Here is a 15,848-nt window from a genome sequence, read left to right on the forward strand (position 1 = left end):
TCACACCAACCTCAGTTCATGGCCATGGATGCCACCTGTCCTCCAGTGTGTCTGTGACGAACATCAATCACATTCCAGCTCGTGATGTTTTGCCCGTGACTCACTCACCTCGTGCTGTCACAGTCCTACCTCAGGGTCAAGGGTCTCGAGAGCTCAATAGTCACATTGCTTCGGGTAAACAAGAATTTTGACATGAGTGAGGTGAGTGGGTGGAAGGTAGGAAGTTGCTGGACTCGCGAAATGAAATGTCTGACATGAGTTAGTCCAGTCGGTAGATAAACTCCGTGTGCAAGTCAGTGCCAAAGTTTTATAATCAAGACTTGTGAAGTTCCAACTAACAGACGAGACTTGTAGCCGAGAAGGAGGGTGGCGGAGTAGGTGGATGCAATCAGTTGAACCCTCCCCTTACATCGAACAAGTCTCATCGCGGAGGACATCGGTCACGGACAGCGGGTGTCAGACTTTCTCACACACCCGACTGTTTAACATTGTCGTTTGTCACATCTAGTTGAGTTCTCGTTTCATTGTCGTGTGCTTTACCTTGGAAGACCAAGGGTGAGACAAATGTCTACTAAACAAATAAAGTTCTCTCTCTCCCTGACAGTCACACATCAAAACACTCGTGTCGGATATTTTTTCTCTGAGTTTTGTTACTATTGGAGGTGGGGAAACTTTGCTGCAGGTCACTCAGGTGCCCGCAGGCTGCAAGTTCATGGCGACAACGAGCTCCCACGACACACACTGGCTTCAGCCTGAAGATCATCGACAAGATGCATCAGCACACGACGCCGACACCACCACCCAGGGCCGTGCTTAGGGGCAGGCGGACGAGGCATCTGCCTAGGGCCCCGCGCTATTGACGAACGTTACAAATAAATTAATCGTAGGCTTATGTTGTAATGTGTATACAGCGTGCTGTCAATGATAAAAGACAAGATATCCCTGAGGAAAAAGGTGACTTTAGATCACAACTAAAACCGTGTGATCGTGGCGTGAGGGCCCCGCACATGCCCTTTGCCTCGGGCCCCGCGGGGGCTAAGAACGGGCCTGCCACCACCAGCACCACCACCAGCACCACCAGCAGCAGCGTGTTCACGTGTATCACTACACCAGACTGTGTGGTGGAATGTCCTCTCATTAAAGTACATCGACACTGTCACTTGATGTTGCTGCCATCAGCCCCTTGAGCTATTTACGGCTGTTGGAGTGGTGCGCCGGCTCTAAATATAGTGACGTCTGCGTGGCCAGTGACGTGCAGTGACGCCAGCCTGGCGTGCGTAGCAGTGAGCAGTGAACACTGAAAGTGGGTCGAGCGCCAACCGCTTCCTGGCCACCTGAGAGCACGTGACGGCCAAGTGGCGAGTGTAGCAAGACTTTGACACGTGACAGTCACTTTACACGCGAGTCTCTTCTCCTCCTGTACCTCATCTTGATGCTGTTCAGTGCCTCTACCTACCTTACTGTTATCTTTATTTCTCGTTACTAGTCTGCTAGCGAGTGCCATCTGTCCTGGTGGTGATCGGTGTGCTACAAGTTCACAGTTCACTGTCTGCTACTGTCTCTCTCGTCCTGTCTTCAGCTTCAGTTGTGTTCACAGTTCACAGGCTGCAAGACTGCTGCTGTAACTGTTCAGTCAACCATGCTGCCTGTGCAGAAGTATTACTTCAAACTGTGTTGAGTGCAGGTGACTGACAGGCCACAAGTTACACGTTGCACGTCAGAGAACAGGTCAAAGGACACGTGTACTCGTGTCAACATCCGGGTACCTTAGTCCCTACTCTGTTCACATTTCTGGTGGGACTTGAACACCATTCACTCATTGCGCTACAGCCTCTTGGAGCCTGTTGTTAAATAGTTGTGTGGATTATCAGTCCTCTCGTCAACAGGTCTCAGTCTCTCGAGGCTTGTAGCTTGTCCTACGCCGCCCGTGGAACGTTCCGTGGCCTCGCTCAGGTGAAAAGCAAATGCCGGCAACTGTAATACATATCGCCATAATCTCTTTACCTTGCCGGCTGCACCCCTTCACATGGTGTAGAAAATTGTTTATCTGTGATAAACATGCTATAATGGAGTGGAGGTCCACTCTACCGGAGGGCAGAGGTGATATAACGGGAAGGGGTGCTGGCCACCTGAGGTGTGGGGCGCCGGGTATGTAGAGGTGAAAACACTGGTCACCATTGAAGTGAGAAACTCAGGGTTCACATCTCGTCTCGGAACTCTGTATGTGACACCTGTACGCAGGGTTGGGTAAGGGAGGTTTACTCCGGGTCCTACGGTTTCTACCCTCCTCCCTCCCCATCCCACACAGAGTGAAATCATCTCAAGGTAGAAACACTTTCCTACTAAATAAACCACACAAGGTCGGGCCAGCGCGCATGCCAAAAGCAACATCGGTACATGTACTAGCACATCACACAGCGGAAACACCTGATGATTCCCCTTTTCCACAGGGGCTCGATCCGTGGGCAGAGACCGAGGACAGCCAACTGAGGGCAGGTCCGTGGTGAGCGTGTTCGTTCAACTTCAAAACTTCTTCTCCGTCTATCTGTTCTCTCTGTCTTTCTCAGGTGACCGTCTCGCAGCTCTCGGCATACCTGTAGAGGGCGATGTGTCAGGTCAGAATAAACAGGTGAATGCGCAGATAGACAAACAGACTGGAAATAGAAATACAAACACTAGGCATCCGTAATCTGTATTTTGTGAGAACAACAACTTTTGCTGATTTGTTTGCTGCACCAGTTGTACAAAGTGCAGACGGTGCAGAACCCACAGCCTGTGAACACAAGGAATGTCGGCTAATGCTCCTCCGTGTTGTCGTCACGCTCGTCTCAGCCCCGCGACTCATTGTAAAGCAAAAACAAAGAAAAGGGGCTGGATGGGGCTGTGTGGGCGGGGGTCAAGGGTCCTGTGTCTCACTCAAGACTACGTCCCGTCAGGCGAGACAGGGCGAGGTCACGACCCCCGCTGCACGGTCGAGCTGCTACGTTGCCGGAGGCTGTGAGCAGCAGCGCGAGGCCAGGTACACGACTTGCCATCAAGACTATCGATGTACCTGCTGAGATATTTTACGATCGGTATGAGGAAGGCGGCGAATACCTAATGGGGGGGAGCGTGGGAAAGCGATGAGGCTATTGTCAGGAGCAGATAATCCAGATAACTTAATCACCAGAATTATCTGCTCTTGCTACCCTCGGTGTACTAGTCACTGCTAGCTGCCCTCACAAGGGGAGCAGGCGCCCTGTACACCCACAGTCAAGTCCAATGATGTCAGTAGGAGGAGCTACTTTGAAATTTCTCGGAAAGCAAATAAAAAAAAAAAATCAGTAAACCCACTACTAGAGTCAGAGTGCACGACCTTTGTTGACACAAGAGGTGCACTGCTAGTCACAGCACTGTGTGTTTTCACAGAGAACCTCTCACACACATTTGCTCAAAGATAAGCAGCTTTGTTAATTGTTAATTGACAGAAGGAACAACTAAGTGTAAAGCATGCCAGGTCCTACCGATGACAGGAGGATAAGTGGACATCCTGGTGTAAACCTCAGCATGGAGGTCACGACAATCAGCTCTCGTCACAGGAGACGTACAGTGTGACCAGGTGACATGATGTCGGCCTACTGGCTAGTGTTGACAGTCTGGGTACATTGAGTACCTGGTGTGGTCACTGAGTTGTCATTGGTGATGTAAGGGAGGTTGAAACCTACCGACATAAGTCTGGAGACACACGGGCTGGCACTGAAGGTGTGACCATGACGATGAGAAGAACAGTCACGTGACCTCACAGAGACAAAGCCAAGTACCCGTCACCAGACCTCGATTGTTTGCTAGAGTCGGTAGATGTGACCTTGTGACCCCGTGTTATCAGACCTTCTCACGCTTCTTTCAGTTTTCGGTACTCGCCCCCAGAGTCAAATTCCTCCATCAGGTCGTCTTCCATTACAAGCTGCACGTCACGCAAAGGCCAGGAGCAGCATTGCAGTGAAACAGGCTGTGACGTTTGGCGCTGTAGAGAAAGGAAAGGTGCGTGACATGGTCACAGCTCTGGTCACAGACACAGCAATGAATGGAGCAACACATCGCACACTCAGTCCCAGGGTTCCTGGCCGTCGGTGCGTCACACCGCTGTCACAGTGAGCAATAGTCACGTCACACTACGTCACGCAATGGAGGCGCTGCTGTGCATTCCGCGGTCTACCAGCAGTAGGAGACGCAGGGTACAGTTGTCATAGTCTTGACCTTTGACCTGTTATCACAGGCCATCTACATCTTATCAAGTGTCACGTGTCTGGTAGTCTGAGATCACAATATTTTAAATGTTTTTGTTATTGTCATGGCATTTGTAAAAATCGTCTTTCATCGACTGGAGATGCTGTTAGCGACACCACAGCTCGGGTACAGGCACTGCTCGGTACGACTGGGGAAAACCCCGGGTGTCGGTCACAAGGTTGTGTTGTCAGTCAAGTGGAACACTCGGCAAAGTGGTACCAGCCCCACTTGCCCTGTTTGCCGTGGCAAGGCACGCACACTCTCATTCACCGGGTGCACAGCATGCACAGTTGTCACAAACACCCGTTTAATCTCTTCGCTGCTTGTGACCCTGTTTCGCCGGCCAAAAGTACCTGCACCTGCCGGCCGCACAGCCGGCCTCCCAGCATCCAGTCTGGCAACCTGTGACGTCACCCGCCAACCGCCAGGCCTGGGAACCGCCGGCAGGAGCGTGAAGACATGACATGACATCAGGTCACTGCCACGCCCACATCTTCGTGTCAGACTAATTGCTGCCTCACATGTCACATCAGCAACCCGTGCTGAGCCCCTCTAGTGAGAAGACAGAGCGCGTGAGGGAGGAATAGACAGCGCAAGGCTTTGGACGAACTCATAAAACATCTGTAACAAAAGAATGTTGTTGTTTACTTCAGCCCAAGACTAAGTGTGCAAATGTCTTAGGGTGATGCCAGTTGTGTGGTTCAGCAGTGTGGACAGCGATGACAGCGATGACAGTCACCAACATCCCGTCTGTCAACATCGTCATCTGCACGTGATGCTGGGGTCACGGCCCTTGTCCAGCCGAGCGAGTGTCTACCTGCTGGCGGCAGACACACCTGTTAGTTCACTGCAGGGAAAGTGTGTCCGACGATTAACGGCTGCCAGTCAGGCGGGTGTTGGGTGTCTTTACTTGGGGTGGCCACGTGCACACCCGTGTGTGGAGTCTGATAGCTGGTCACGTGCAGCCGGTGCTAGACATTGTCAGGCCATGCCACGCCAACTGTTCTCTCACACAAATCGTGTCGAGGCTAAGGAGGGGCAGTTTGGTCAAATCTTCATTTTATTTGGTAGCCGAGAGGAGGGAGACGATAATTGTGAATGTACTAGCGATGGGATGCACGGAGCCTGCAGGTGTGAGGAGGGTCACATGGTGACCTCACGGTGTAGACGAGTCAGATGTTGGCACTGGGTGGAGAGACTTTCTTGACATCACTGACACGTGGGCCGTGTCACCTGTTTGTGTCCACGTGTCATTGATGTCATTCGTGTTGTGCTGATATCAGTTGTACGTGCCACGTCACCCAACGTCAGTGACAAGCGCTCTGGTGGATGTGACGCACGTAGCTGTAGCTGTCATTGTTTACCTGTTTACACGTAGCTGTAGCTGTCATTGTTTATGTTTACACTTATCTCTGTCTTTATCGAATATCTCAGTCTGTACACAACTAACTCTAGTCACTGTGTAGTTTTCTCTGACTGACCACGTCTCTAGCTGACTTACATATCGTGTATCGTGTACACACTTCTGTAGACACATCTCTGTCTCTGACACATTGATGACAGTGACGTGTACCTGATCACTTTATCACACAAGTCGGAATGTGTTTGGCAGTTCTCCATATTTCTCTGAGGAAGTCCATTGTGGGTCACTGGCAGTGTAAGCTTGTGCCGACAATAATAATAATTATTATCATAATAAAGCTGCACCGTAGATGCGCGGAGGGAGGAGGCGGAGGCGGAGGCTCAGCGTCAAGCGGCGGATGGCGGTTATCGGGTCTGACAGAGTTGTGTCCCTTTGACCGACGTTTCTCCAGCTGTCGTTGTTGTCGTCGCTACATCGCTTGTTGTCGGGGCTGAGGATCGCACGTCACGGGGTTAAAGCTTGTAGTGTTGCTGTGAATGCAGTGTGACAGTCAAAGTCACACTGTCAGCTGTTTGCTACACCACAGTCGTTGTCACAGACTGGCCCAATGCTAGTCATCGTCTCATCGTCGTCGTCTTCTTGTTCTTTTCCATATTTTTACGACAGACTCAGATACCAAATGGTTTGTGGCGCCGCAAAACGCAGGACAAGGTTTTCATGAAAGGTGACGTCTACATTCTCACTGCCAGTCGTCGCTAGAGGCGATACCCGGGGTGTCAACCAGCTCCAAGCTCCAGCTCCCACCCCCCATACACGTTTGTGATGACAAACACTCGTCACAGTTACACGAGCATCCGCCTTCACCTGCTCTCTGTCTTCCCCCTCCTCCACGCCCCCGCACGTGCCCCTCGCTGACGGCCTTGACCCCTCGCGTCACCTCGTTTCCAACCTCGCAGACTACTTTCGTTTGTCACTGACGACATGACGACAGCTTCGTGCACCTGTTCGGGTGAAGGATACAAAGCTTGTCTGCAGGTAGATTCCGGTAAGACTACCTGAGCCCTGAGATCACATAGACTTCCTTTTGTTTCGCAGGAGTGAAGTCACGTGACAGCAAATAACGGACAGGTGCGCGGGGAGCTTCTCACCCTTGGATGATGACCTCACTAAACGAAACAGCAACCCGCGCCTGACAGGGGAATTTTCTTTGTGATGATCAGGTGGAGATGTACTATAGTGCGCTGTGACACTTGCCCACGTGGCCACCGCCACTACCGTGTGGGTGTGTGCAGTGTACAGATACCACAACACCCGTATTGACACTGTGACGCCACCCGAGTTAGCAACTGAAGCTGACCTGTGTGTTGACCGGGTGAGAGGACAGGTAGGCAGCTTTGTAGGGGAAAAATAGTTGGGAGATTTGTTTCTACTAGATTGTGCGAGGAGGCAATCGGCGACTGTTGTGACATCTGTGATTGTACTGATTGACATAATTAACACCATTTTAATTACTGTCAGTTTTAATCTGTGCGAAAGAAAGGAAAGGGCGGGTAAGCAGACATCCAGAGGAGGGTTGGTTTGGTTTATCTCTATATTCACACTATGGGGGAGACGCGGGGGAGAGGAAGCCGGAGGACCCAGAGAACCCCCCCCCCGACCCCAGCCCTGAAGACAGGTGTCACAGAAAAGCTGCCACGGCGAGATTTGAACCTTGAGTCGCTCATTGTGGTGATGAGCGAGTGTTTACCCACTACACTACCGACACTACACGACACTACCTACACTACCGACACTACCTACACTACCTGCACTACACGACACTACCGGTGCCCCTCCTGAAGACAGTTGTCTCTCTAGTGCTGCGCTCCTGCCTGCTGTTCATCGCCTGTCTGCAGACCTGTGCAAGTCAAAGGGGACGAAGTTCAAACACAGGGAGCTGACACTGGTCACAAGTCCAAGTAAGCGGATGGATGGACACCAGGGTGGACACAAGGCTTGTGAGTGAAACCAAAAAGATTCTGGACTGAGCAGACGGGAACAAACGGTGAGCAGCAGTCAGTGTCTTCAGTGGAGGTCTGGAAGTGGTGGCACGGATGCAGCCTTCAAGTCGGAGGCTCCAGCTCATAAATCAGCTGTGTGGGTGGGTCCTCCTCCCGGTGGGTGTGCGTGGAGCGCGTGCACGTGTGTTGCCTAGGCGCCCATTCACCAGCAGAAAGAAGGAAGGAAGGCGGGAGGGGGAGAAGGTGAAGGCAAGAGCCTCGCTATCATCCTCATATGTGGGTCAAGAGGCGTGGTGCCGCACGAGGTCGACGTCAGTAGGGGGCTGGAACTTTCCTCCTTCTTGACTTTTTTTCTTTCTTTCTTCTGCGAGGATGGTTGGCAGAAGATATGTGAAGGCCGCCCCGCGCGCACATCCAGCGATAATAAGACAATAATGGACTAACAACTCGCTGTATTATCATCCATACAGTAACAAGGTGTATCCCCAGAAGAACCTTAGTTGCAGTTAAACGGTTTAATAAACAGCAGACGACTGTGGGATAGCAACAGTCGCTTGCCCGCTGTGCCACTCGCACTCCAGGGCTGACGGTGGCCGGCATCTGACCTCACTCACCCCCCGCTAGGAGGAGGAGGAGGAGGCAAGCTCCACATCAAGTGTCAGACCTCTTGGCCTACAGTCGCTCCCTTGACCAGTGTCAAGGACAGCGGAATGAGAGAGAGAGAAAGTGTTTTGCTAACCCTGCTCGCACTTGCTCATCGCTTGGTCCCGTCTACGATGTCCTCAGTCCGGGAGGGCGGTGTGGTCAGCTGCCCGGGGGTTAAAGCCCCGAGTGTAGAGGGCCTCACTGTACAGGGTAAGATTGTTTGTTGTACAGAATGTTGTACAAACCTACAGACTAGCTGTACACAGAGTAACCTCGTACAGAATGGCGGACTGCCGTACAGACCGACTGACTGATGTTCAACCATGGACAGGTTGGAGAGAGTGACGGACTGAGTGTATCAATGTGTGGCTCTCTGAATTTCTCTCACTTTATTACTGGTGTCTGGATGTCCGGTGATTAGTCTCACAGTCTATCTAGGATTGGTTTAGATGTCAGCGACAGGCAGACAGAGCAGAGGGTACACAGGGTACACAGGGTACATTTGGCTTTCTCTCGCCATCGACAAAGTATTCTAACCTATCTATTAATTGTTTTGTTTTCAAAATGTGTGAGCCTCACACACCTGTACTTTGTGCTGTTGTTTGTGTACGACTTCATTGTTGTGTACACTAACACATAAAAGTTAACCCAGTAATTCTGATCTTGTAGGGAGAAAAAAAAAACTACAGATGTCATTACGATTTTCTGTGAGCTTCTTTCTAAATACGAAGACATTTTCATTATTATTGCTAATGATTAACGGTTGAAGAGAAATCTGCTGGTGTACAGGAGAACCTCCCACAGACAACGTGTGTCCCACTGAAGGCTGTTCTTACCAACCACCTCACTTCAGTGTTTGTTGCAAGCTCCATCTGTAAATACTCTTACAGTCAGTAAACACATCCACACACAGGGCGAGTACAACAACAGGACAGAAAGTGTGAGGGTTCATTAACAGCGATGGCGAACTCGGATCCGGATCTTGGTTCTGCTGCCTGAAGACTTGTAGGTCAAAGCCATTGGTTCGAACCTGAAGGCGCGCTTACTGGACGGTTCGATGCCACAATGGCGCAGGGCTACTTCCGCCTCATTTACCTGTGAGTCCATCGAGGGGTGAGGAAGGGCAGGCAGGTGGGGAAGGAAGATGAGCCCCGCACCCGAGAGAAGCGATGGCTGTCACTACGGACTTACACTCTGTGGACAGAAGATGTCCTCCGAGGTCGGCGGCACCGGGAACCTCAACTGCCGGCAAAAAGGACGAAGAGAGCATGTGTTGTTATGTAACTACTAAAACATTTGTGATGTATAACTTGTACTTTATCATCTGTAGAAATGACGACCATTCTGTGCAGCTGGTGGCACTATCCGACAGACCAAAGATTGTCACAAGCTGTGTCACGCCATGTCACATACATCACTAACCCTGGTGAAGGGGTTCACTGCTTTCATCACATTTTCTGTGAACAGCGTTTGTGACATTGTTCTCCTCTACTTGAAGTGTCAGTCGTCGATGTGCTGACCAGCCTGTAGAAGACTTGTACAACGGTTGAACTGTCAGCTGTGAGCGGCTGTGAGGCTGAGATCAGTCAGTGGAGGTGTGGGTGCCCCCAGTGCCGGGGTGCAAAGGTCAAGAAGAAAGCCCACAAGCTGTTGTGGTGGCGCCGGCCCACAGGAAGTGTCTGAATGTCAACTGCCAGGCGGTTCCTCCAGTCGCCCGCCCGCAGACTCCTGCTCGTGGTTACACCTCCCGCCTCTCCTCCCACAACTGCCGGGCTTAGGGGGGCGGCGGATGGGTGTGGATGCATGTGCAAGCGTTTGTACATATGTCATCACCACACTTGTTGGTATGTAGGTGTGTGTAGATGTGTGTAGATATGTGTAGATGTGTGTCTTAGTTAGTAGAAAATATTTCGTCATTGATGCATGTAATCTACTTCTTTATTGACAATGTCGTTGTCTTTGACAAAGAATGTCTTGTCCTCACACTCATTATTGTAGAGAAGAGGAAGGAAAGGACAGACAAGTGAAAACAGTTGTGGAGGTTATTCTGTCTTTTGTTAATTTTCAAACTAGCAAATCGTTAGGCTAGCGTGTCATGTGTGGTCAGTGAAGTGAAGCGAACCGCGGTCTGTATCTACATGAGACACCCGGCATCATGGAGAAGACGAGCTGCCAGACTGGAAACACTGACATGTCTGTTACGTCACAGAGACACTCACAAAGTGTCATGTCTGGCGACATCAACGACATTTTCAGTCATGTCACCAGCGAATGAAGCTGTGAAAGAAAATCATCAAAGATGACAAAAAGTGAATAACCACAGCATCCATTCTTGGACGTTGTACCCATCACACACACATCACTACCACGTGACTTCAGCGCCAGGAAGTGCGTCACTTCTCGCAGTGTGACGTCGTGTGTGGCAGTCCGCGAGAGGTGGCGTGGAGTGCCAGCAGTCTGTCATACTTCATCACGAGTTCACAGCCTCCTGCCTCCCCGCATCTGATGCCAACAACTGCTCGCTCACGTCCTCCCTTGTCTCCGCTCTTCTCGCACTTTCTCGGACGGCGCACACGAGATGGAAGAGCCGCTCGCTCCTCACCAACCATAACCCACATTTTTTGTCTTATTCCCGTGGCACGCCGACACGTAGACGAGATGCCATCTCCTCACGAGCTGCAACAGTCTTTGTGACTCACGCGCTGTGAATGATGGTCTCGTCCTGCCGGCGGCTCCAGCCTCATCTGGGAGTCCATGCCGGCATGTGAATGTTGTCACAGCCCTCAAACTGTGACTGTGATAGTCAAACTGTGACTGTGACAATCAGACTGTGACTGTAGTAATCAGACTGTGACTGTGATAGTCAAACTGTGACTGTGACAATCAAACTGTGACTGTGATAGTCAAACTGTGACTGTGGTAATCAAACTGTGACAAAGTGTTCAACCTTCAACCCTGACCTGTTGAATTCCTCATAAGTAGTTGACCCCGCAACGACAAAAAAGATAGGCTAGTAACCTAGTTTTAAAAATGTTTAAAAATATAAGATAAAATGTAAATATTTCCAAAAGGCTTCTTTTCTACATCGAAGTGTTTTTCTTTCACTCCTTCTGCCGAGTCTACAACCGCTTCAGCCACATTTCCGCTGGAGGAGGATTCCAGCGCCGCTGTCAGTTGACTGGTAGAAAGGTTGGCGGCTGTACATGTGTAAATGTCGCTTCTCGCCCTCACAGCCCGAGACTCAGCCTCGCTAATTGCTGCTGTCTGCCAGCTGCTGGCCCGTCACGTCACCATGGCACCGCAGCCCTCCACACAGAGTTCCAGGCCCTCCACACAGTTCCAGGCCCACCACAGCCCTCCACACAGAGTTCCAGGCCCTCCACACAGAGTTCCAGGCCCACCGCAGCCCACCACACAGAGTTCCAGGCCCTCCACAGCCCTCCACACAGAGTTCCAGGCCCACCACAGCCCTCACACAGAGGGAGCCCACAGACCACAACAAGGTCGACAACACTGTATCTGACCCCCGGGGTAACCCCACGTAACACACAGGCATACAATATTACTTCAACATACCAGTCAACAATGCCTTCAAAAACAACAACAACATAATAAACAGATCGCACACACCAGGTACCTGTGACACTGGGCAGCACCGCAGGCAGTCATGGCGCGGTACCTGTCACATTCCTGATACTCCTGAGACCTCATTATACTGAGAGTTCATTATACTGAGAGTTCATTATACTGAGACCTCATTATACTGAGAGTTCATTATACTGAGACCTCGTTATACTGAGAGTTCATTATACTGAGAGTTCATTATGCTGAGACCTCATTATACTCACAACCACGGCGCCGCCCACACTGTGAACACAAGATAAAAGCTGTTTGTTGTCGGACTTAAACTCACATTCAACTCAGTCTACAAAACTAAAAGCCATCAAAAATGAATGCAGCGACGAAAGAAGAATAAAGAAGTGAGAAAGCTGTACACAAAAGTGTGATAATGACTTGAGTGTTATGGTCTCAGCACTCACTGAACTCGGGACGATCTAAGGAATACCAGAGTCAGTCACGCGTGGCCAGGCAGGCGGATATGGATATTTGTTGCTGACAGGTCACTGGAGGTGTAGAAGTGTTTTCTAGCTAAACTGCACAAAGAATATTTATTCTTTTCACTTTGTCGTCTTCCCGCCATGCTTATTCGGTCCTAGACTTATACTGCTTTCAGCTCGGACAGATTTGTTAGAGCAACAACTGGACCATGACCTGTTGGTACCACCGTGAGACTGAGATGATCTGTTGGGAGGGTCTAGAGAAGACAATATTTTAACAGAAGTATTCCTCATACCCTTGGCAATGAAAAGAAAGAGAAGATAAGTGTGTGTTATCCACACTTCAGTGGTGTTGTTAGTTAAAGCGGTGTTAGCAATGGCGGCACGTGCACGAGTGTGTGTCTGCGTGCGTGCGTCTGTGTCGACATGCGTTAGGGTGAACCACCTCGCCCCACCCACCACAAACCCACCCGGGCTCCGCTGTCTGGTCCTCCTCATCACAAAGACAAGTACGGGACGGGTGGCACCTCACTCTCCATGACCTTTGACTGTTTATGTCACTGTCCAGTGATGCTCTCTGGACGCCCTCATCGTGTGGGTTGACAGCCTCACCTCTGACCCCTGGTGTAGGCGTCGTGCTACAACTGATGTATGACCACTCATCTATTATCTACATCCCGCCTTTCCTTCTTTCGTTTGCTTCTTTACAGTTCTGACTGGACGGCAGCCGTGTAGGTAAGTAAGTGCCGCTCCACTCATTCAATGAAAGCCTCACAGAAAATAGTCCCGGCGACGTGTGCGCCATGTGGAGGGTTGCCTCGCAGCCCTCACCACCTCCATTGTACATCACCAACCCCGGTGGCTGCTGGCGAGGGTTGCTGTAACTCGTTCTCCGACCCGCAGCGAGGCTGAGGCTGTAGCCGCCACATCACAACATATCGGCGCTAACCTCCCCCACATGTGGGTGCACGGGGGGGACGTGGGGGGCGCGTGGCGGTGGGGAGGGAATCAGCTGGCGAGAAGGGCGTGGGAGGATGAAACGCTGTCTCTGGCGGTCACGTGGTGTCGCCGCGCGGTGCGCCCAAAGGTTAGAGTAAAAATAGAGAAGGGGAACTAGTTTCTCGAAATAGCCGCGCGCTGGCAGGGGGCGCCACTCGCATCACAGAGTTGTTGCCGCTGGACCAACCTCGGGTACTGCAAGGGGTGGTCGTGGTCCGTGTCCGTGATGTGTCTGTCCTTGTGTTCGCGTGTGTCGGCTGCTACAGTCTGAGACGGTGCAACACATTCATGAAAAACAGAGGGAGGAATGTGTCTTACTTTTCAAATCATTAGAGGATTGTGCACGACTACAACCACCAGGGTTCGTGTCAAACCCATGAGTGTAGAATATAATTTAAACCGTGAAACGTTTGTCCATAAATTTGAGTACGGGGGAAAAAAACCTCTTGAATTTATGTAAGTTCTGACAACACTCAACACCTTAGACAGAGTGAACACGACTTGGAGAAGGTCGCTGGTCTTACGTACCCCGGTGACTGGACGACACCCTATGTCCAGCTTGCAGCAGCATTTATCAGAGAAGGGAAATAACCATGCTTGAATAGGTTTGATTCCTCTTCCATTCTCTAGACACGATGGACCACTCAGTTTACTATCCTTACGACATACGAAGAGCAATTTTCTCACCAGCGAGTGAGTGCTTCTCGTTTCTATGACCGCCCACCCGTCAACACCCTCATGGCGGCTACAAAAGACTCGTCCTCAGATTATCCGCCATCATCAACATCATTGCAAGTCACTGAGACATGACATGTGACACTTGCTCCTCGCAAAGAAAGTGGGTTGGTCTGCACTGACACTGGATGGCACTCGATGGCAGTGGATGACACTGGATGACACTGGCTGGTACTCAGACTTGACTCCACACAAGCCGTGTGGTTGCCGTGCCCAATGTCTCGGCGGTTACGGAATGCCAGAGGTCGAGTCCAAGGCAAGGCCAAGGCCCCGGTGGCCAGTGAAGCGAGTCGGCAAACACTTGCACTGATGCTGTCGTCAGCAGAACTGCTGCAGTCCGTGCGAACTGCGGGTAGCGAGGCTCGTGTTGTTGTTTACTGTCAGCTTGTCTCAGCGGCAACAACTACAGCGTGGGAGTGGCGATGATGGTGATGATTGATGGATGAGATGTATGGTGATGATGGTGATGATTGATGGATGAGATGTATGGCGATGATGATGATGGTGATGTATGAGATGTATGATGATGATGATGATGTATGAGATGGATGGGGATGCACACCACAGCAGGCAGCGCTGGCAGCGCGTGAGTCAGACTTAATCCCTCGTTAAAAGATTGGAACGCAAATGGCGGGGGGCGCGGGGAGGTTGGTGGGGAGCGTGTCCGTCGTTGGAGGTGAAGGCCACTGCTGACACCACGCCAGAGTGATTACGCTCTGTAATGCCGCTAGGCGGCGCTCGCATTGCCCGCTTCCTGTGTCTGACTGCGCATGACACATCAGGTTGGAATGTTGAGACAGTTTGTGACACCGTTCCCTCCTTCCCTCCATGGACCTGCGCACCGCGAACGAGGCGCACGCGCCGCCGGAACAGCATCACCTCTTGCCGCTTGCTGTCCTGTCGGATGGCGGCGCTGTGAGCGACAGAAGAACGTGAAGAGAAAATCAGAAATACAATTAAAGAACTCCAATATCAAGAAAAAAAATAGTGACTGTGTAAATGGCTTCGACTACATTCTGGAATGAAACCAGGATACAACCAGGGTACAACCAGGATTCACCCTGCAGAGTGCCATGAAGGTCAGGGGGGTAGGGGTTAAGACCGAAGATGTCAAAACCGCTACAAAGAAGAAGTAAAGGTTCAAAAAGTGGAACATAGTTTATTTTGTACTTGTCTGTGGATGTACCCAAGCATGTACTCTAAGCTCCTCCCAAAGCACTGCCGCCCGCAGAATCGGTCAGACGACAGCCATTGGCAGCTGACCATCAGCGGAATGACCGGTAAAGTGCATCACCTGCTGATCTCTCTTCTCTGGCCGAGGGAGGATGAGGAAGGTACTTGTCAGGCAATGGAAACCATCAGTGAACCCTGACCTCTCGGGTATCCGGCACCGCGTGCGCTCCTTCCCTCTCTCCCCTGGGTCGAGCCCTTCTTTCCCCCACTAGAGAGGAGGAACGTCATACAACAAGTCAAGAACTCTTTGATTTCTGCTTTGCCATCTGGAGAAACACGCTGACTGACGGAGGTACACATCTACCCACACTTACAGATGTTGTAAGTCACATGACCACGGATTATATAAATCCTCGGGGATGGAGCTCTACCTCGGCTGCCAGTCCACCTGTTACAGGACTGTCTGGACCCACAGATACACCGGCATTACAACTCTACTAGTGTTACAACACTGGTGACATGTACACGAGGGTCACAGAGCTCTCTAAGGGTCAAAGCCACCAATGTTCCAGACTTCTCCATGTCTGAATGACTTGCAGTCTGTGGCAG

Source organism: Pomacea canaliculata, linkage group LG6, assembly GCF_003073045.1.
Source record: "Pomacea canaliculata isolate SZHN2017 linkage group LG6, ASM307304v1, whole genome shotgun sequence".
NCBI lineage: Eukaryota > Metazoa > Mollusca > Gastropoda > Architaenioglossa > Ampullariidae > Pomacea > Pomacea canaliculata.